Source organism: Camellia sinensis, chromosome 7, assembly GCF_055761805.1.
Source record: "Camellia sinensis isolate YWXY chromosome 7, ASM5576180v1, whole genome shotgun sequence".
NCBI classification, from domain to species: domain Eukaryota; kingdom Viridiplantae; phylum Streptophyta; class Magnoliopsida; order Ericales; family Theaceae; genus Camellia; species Camellia sinensis.
In genome coordinates, this window is record NC_138967.1 from 41,029,666 (window position 1) to 41,036,195 (window position 6,530).

Sequence of the window (6,530 nt, forward strand, 5' to 3'; positions counted from 1 at the left end):
TTAATCACAGTTGGAGGTATCCAATTGTGGTTTTTCCACGTTAAAATCGTTGTGTTGATTTATCTTGATTGTTTGATTGGGATTGTTATATACTATTTAAAATTAATACATAATCACAAATCAACATCTAGGGAATTTCTAGATTTTTCACGTAATTTTTTTAAATGAGCTGCAGTTGCTACATTCAGTGACAACTAAAAAAAGTCAAATGTCACGTTAATTTATAATATATATATATATATATATATAATATATTAAAAAGCATGACAATTAATTTGTTTCAGCGAAGTCATGGCCAAAAGGGAACCGGAAGAAAGAGCACATAATGTCTCCATTAGTATTTGCCAAAAAGCTTGCTAATTTTTACCATCCATCATCTGAGTGCTGTATCTTCAGAATGTATGATGGCTTACGGAAGAAAAATGAGAAAGCCTATGAACCATTAATGGTTGCTATTGGTCGTTACCATCGTGACAAAGCTAAGCTCAAACAGATGGAAGAGCACAAATTACGGTACCTGCAACAACTTCTCAATTGAGAAAAAAACAAGAGTGTGAATGAATACATCATGGCCATAAAAGAATTGGAAGAAAGAGCACTCAATTGTTATGCAGAAACCATTCCCCTCGAATCAGATGAGTTTGTGGAAATGATGCTTCTTGACAGTTTCTTTATCATTGAGTTATTTCGCAAGTCAAGTATGCGGCGACTGAGAGCTAAGAGTGACCATATTTTCCAATCAGAGCAGATTAGATTTGCATTACGGCGTGACTTAATTTTACTTGAAAATCAACTTCCATTCTTTATCCTTGTTCGTTTGTTCAACATGACTAAAACTGATTCAGACTTGGAAATCATTCAAATAGCCTTAACTTTTCTAGAATTCAACGCACCAGACCAGAAGTTAGAAGCTCCTAGAGGAATCTCAATCAACAACATCAAACATCTACTTCACCTAGTACATAGTTGTTGGTGCTTTAATTTGCTGAGATGAGTAGAAATGCAACGGAAAAGGAATTGGAGTTTATAAATTCTGCAACAGAACTGCAAGAGTTGAGGATTCAATTCAAGAAGGCTGAGGAAAGAAACTTGTTTGATATAAAGTTCATTAGTGGGATATTGGAAATCCCATTACTATCCATCGCAGCAGAAGAAGGTGAGTCTTTCTTCACAAATCTAGTTGCCTTTGAGTTGTGTCCTTCATATCATGAGCCAGAGTACGTTTGTGACTATGTCGTCTTCATGAATTGCCTCATCAATTCCTTCGAGGATGTTCGTTTACTTCGTCATAGTGAAATTATTGAAAGTTGGGTAGGTGATGATGCAGAACTTCACGCCATGTGGCACAAGTTGTTCAACATCACCCTAACAGATACCGAAAAATTTAGTTACTCTCAAGTTTTCAATGATGTAAACAACCATTGTAAGCAACGCCGAAACATGTGGATGGCAAACTTAAAGCGGAATTACTTCAACAGTCCATGGGCATTGATTTCATTTTTGGCTGCTACCATACTACTTCTGCTTACCGTGGCACAAACTATCTTTTCCATTCACTTCGGGAAATATATGATTTTACGGTGTTTATTTAACGGCGTTTTTTTAAACGTCACTATTTCTAACATTTAACGACGTTTAATAAACGTCACATTTTATTTTAATTAAAACGATACCGTTTAAGTAATCCAAGTCGTTTGAGAAGCGCCTCCAAATGTGTCTCTCTCTCTCTTCAAACCCTCAAATCTCTCACCAACGTATTTGAATCTGAGAAACCCTAGAGTCTCAGAGAAACCGATCCCTCAAATCTCTCACTCGCTCTCTCTCTCTCTCTCTCTCTCTCTCTCTCTCTCTCTCTTTCTAAACCCTTCAGCTCCTTCAACTCAATTCAACCTTCTTCGCTCGGTGATTCATCATTCGGTCGATCCAATCTCAGAATGATTTTAATTTCGAAGCTCCACAGCCACCGCCACCACCATCTGCATCTGCATCTGCATTTGCATCGTCTACTAACCATTTGCGCAATTTTGATTTCAATCCAATCTCAGTTTCATCGATTCTTCTCTCTCTCTCTCTCTCTCTCTCTCTCGATCTCTGCCTGTCTCTGTCTCCCTCTCTCTCGATCTCTCAATCTCTCTCTCGATCTCGTTCTCTCTCACACAATCTCATTCTCTGCGTACACATTATCTGTACTTTTTTTTGGATAATTTTTTTTGTCCTAAAAATCTCTCTATACAAGCATATATATGAATTTTTATATGTATCTCTATGTATTAATTGAATAATCATCCTTATTTTGTTTTCAGGCTCTTGAATGATCCACTCGTTGATCGGCAGTGACGGAAAAAATCAACTCTTGTGAGAAAAGAAACCCTAACTTTCTCATTGGAGGTAAGTTCTAATATATTTGTTTACATGTTTGTTCTGTTTTTGATCTTGTTTAGATTTGTATTGAACAACTCTGTTTAGATTTGTTTACTCAATATACTGATGAGAATCTACTTGAATTTGGTTTCTCTTACTTTTTTGGAGCTATATTCTTTTGTCTATAATGCTTCTAAATATGAGGATACATTCACCATTATGTCAATTTCTATGTATCAAAATATATTTTGGTTTATTTAGATGATAAACATTAATTGGAGAACTCAGTAGTGATTAGCAGTCTGTCTATTGGTTAATTTGGGTATTGACTTAAATTTGATTTTTTTTTTTCTGTCACTCATCTATCTTTCGTTATATTTTTTCACAATATTGTATTGAAGGTCATCAGCCAAATCTGGGTTTGGCTGGAACAGGTTTGTCATTGATTTATTGATTGAAAAGGAATTACATAATAAAATGTTGATCTAGAACCAGGTTCCTCCTTCCCGTTCTCTTAGTAGCATCATAATAGTGCTATTATTTATCTTGCTTGCTTGTGTTTGTTTTTATTTGCTTGTGTTTGTATTGTTTCTTTGTTTCTATTACATCTATACTTCAGTAATTACATTTTGGGGAGTACTTAACAATACAGGCTAAACTAACCTAATTTTTTCTGTATATATGGGCGACATCCTTTTTGATTTGTCAACTTTAAGTGGACTTTGGTCTCCTCTTTCTCCTTAACTTTATAGTTTCCAAGAGGTTTTACTACAAGTTGCCTAGTTTCGTATCTTTTGTTAAATAGCCAATTTAGAATTAATGCAATGTAAAATAATTTTAAAAGATTTTTGTCTTTGTCTTGAAAATCATTTCAGAAGATGGTAAACTGAAGGCTGAAGAAAAAAAGTTTATAGTGCTACACAGGTCCAGAGTTCATTAAAAATATGTCTGAGAATAATTTCTTCAGTTATCGTCATGACTAAAATTTTGGTATCAAGATATGTCTATGCCAGCAGAGTCACATTTGAGAGATGTTTGGATGACAGGGAACTAACTAGCAATTAAACACAAAAATGATAACATAGGATATGTCCTCATCAATCGAATAAATAATAGCATTTATCCAAGATATTAATGTATGCTTACATGGGCTTCAACAATTGTGGATAAAGTTTTTGCTCGTTTCAACAATCCAAGTTCAATGCGATTCCTTTTCACAGTATCGCACAGACTTGATATCTCAACTCCAAGAGAATAAAGTTTTCTCTGCAGGATAGAAATAAACTAGCTTGATTAATGAAACAAGAAAAATAAGGGGTGAGGGTTAAATGACATGTTTCCACAATTGAAACAAAAAGCATAATAGTTTCATTATCAGTGAAGTGAACTATTATACAACACATGTGATATGACGCAAAGATGTTGAACAAAACTAGTGAAAGTTTCATGTATTGGGTGCTAATTCATAATCCAGATAACCAAATAATCAGCCAAAACTAAACTAATCTAACCTTTTCTGTTCTATGCTGAAATGAATGAGGGAGTGTCAATATAATTTACAGCCGCCACTAAGAGGTCATTGGCTAATGTAGGCGGGAGTTACACTGCTGCTGTGTTAGAATATCGTGTGGTATATCATGACGGCACAGATGCATCAATATTGGACAAGAGCATGAGTATGTCAAATGGTCATGCTGTTGCCAGTTAATGGCAAAACATGCAGGAGGCAAATAATACTTGTTCATGCAGGTACCAAAAGAATGTTTTAAATCCTGAATTTTTCTGTTGCCAGTTAATTATATGCTTTTGTTTCTGTAACCCAACAAATATTTTATCTTGGAATTAAGGTCTAATGTAGCTGTGAAAAAGGAGCTTCATACTACTACCTCTGATCGATCTTGCACCCATCTGGAATTTGACATTGCTGGAACTGGACTTGCGTAAGTTGCAATTCTAATTCACTTAATTATGGATGTATATTTGGAATAAGGTGATGACAAATTCTGTCGACTTACTACTATTATTTATTTTTGGTAAGCAAATTGCCAACTGGATTTTGCTTTAGCTTTAAATGGAAAATTTCTGCTCTTTAAATTTAAAACAAATTGGATTAGAAAAAGCATGCATTTAATGATGAATCAACTTTGTTCATTTATCTTTCTTCAATTCCTTTGTCCACAAATATGAAACTGGGGATCATGTCGGCGTGTACGGTGAGAATGTGATTGACATTGTGAAGGAAGCTGAAAGGTTAATGGATTTATCACCAGTACAAATTTTTCCATTCACACCGATAAAGAGGATGGCACTCCACTTGGTGGTAGCTCATTGCTGCCTCCTTTCCCTGCATGTACCATAAGAATGGCACTGACTCGATATGCGGATCTTTTGAGCTTTCCGAAGAAGGTAGGGCCATTGTTTGTTTAGTTATGTGTTGCTCATAATATTATATATGTGAACTCTCATTAACTAATTTGTTAAATGTATGTGTTTTCCAGTCTGCATTACTTGCCCTGGCAGCTCATGCTTCTGATCCAAGTGAAGCCGAGCGATTGAGGCATCTTGCATCTCCTGCTGGAAAGGTTTGCAATTTTTTGGTTTAGAGTTTTCATAATAAATTGGTTCATCCATCATAGTTTTTAACGCTATCTTTCCTATCTACAGGATGAATATGCACAATGGGTAGTTGCAAGTCAGCGAAGCCTTCTTGAGATTATGGCAGAATTCTCATCAGCCAAGCCTCCACTTGGTGTTTTCTTCGCATCAGTTGCCCTACGCTTGCAGCCTAGATATTACTCAATTTCATCCTCCTCAAGGTGAATAATACCACAACCTAGATATTATATCACAACACTTGTTATTCAACTACATGATACCAGAACAACAACCTATTTTGTGTATATTCTAAATAAACATGAGTTGATTGGCTTATCAGATATAAATTTAAAGTCAGTTTCATTTTCTATGTTCTACCTTTCTAGAGCAGGGAGGTAGTCTTGTGGAGTAACGTGTATTTGCCTTCCTCTTTCCTCTACATAGACTGATAATTAGGACATAAGATGTAAAGGGGATTTCTACTTATTTGTGTTTTCTTTTCCTTTTTGAGTCAATTCTTTATTGGTCTGGTACCCTTTGCAAATTACAATTATAAGAAGCAAAGATTCTTTATTGGTCGGATTCAGGATGTGTTTTTTCAGCTAATCAGTTCGAAAACTGTCTCTCAGAATCTCCAAATACTTCTTGCCTGGAGTGTCTCTCAGAATCTCCAAATACTTCTCAGGCTTCATTATCTGCTCTATGCTATTGTTTTTATATATACTTATTTCTAACAACTTATGTAATTGGGCAGATACACCTCAGGTATTATCTCATGTCTCATTTTATTTTGGTAATTGACAATGGGAGGTGCATTGAGCACGGGTGATGCACCCAAAGATAATATAACAGAGACAAAGTTGATCTCTTTTGAGGCATGTGGTATGTATGACATAGTTGATCTCTCATTGTTACCAACTTTTGAATGATGTAGCTGCAGGACTGTGTTATGACTGCCCTGGAGAAGAAGACTGTCATTTTAGTGACTTATCAAGTGGAATTTCTCTCCCAAGTTAACAAAATTCTAGTAATGAAATACTTTGAATTGCCACTCTTGTATTTACATACTAGCTTTCAATTCATTACATAGAATAAATTGTTTTTTTTCCCTAGGTTATAGAAGGTGGAGAAATTACTCAATCCGGAAGCTATAAAGAATTGTTGATGATCTGTACAACATTTGAACAGCTTGTGAATGCTCACAAAAGTTCCATTCCAGTCTTGGATTCTACAATTAATCAAAATAAAAGTGAAATTCAGTCATAATACATGGATAGAATGGAAGAGACTAGAGGGTCCTACCTTACTAAAGCAAATAGTGAGGGGGATATTTCTGTCAAAGGTCTGCCAGGAATACAACTGATAGAAGAAGAAGAGAAGGAAATTGGCAATGTTGGATGGAAGCCATTTTTGGATTACATCTTCGTCTCAAAGGGATCGTTGATGCTTTCTTCAGTTATAATTACTCAGATTGGTTTTGTTGCTCTTCAAGCTGTTTCAAGTTATTGGCTAGCTTTCGACATTCAAATTCCTAAAATTAGTAGTGGCATCTTAATTGGAGTATACACTATAAT

At 35.3% G+C, this 6,530-nt stretch overlaps 2 pseudogenes; both read left to right on the forward strand.

Annotated features, from left to right (window-relative positions):
* Window positions 1–270: 270 nt before the first annotated feature.
* LOC145795751 (UPF0481 protein At3g47200-like) lies at window positions 271–4,069 on the forward strand (annotated as a pseudogene).
* Window positions 4,070–4,078: 9 nt separating this feature from the next.
* On the forward strand, window positions 4,079–6,222 carry LOC114265834 (NADPH--cytochrome P450 reductase-like; annotated as a pseudogene).
* The last annotated feature ends 308 nt before the right edge of the window (window positions 6,223–6,530 follow it).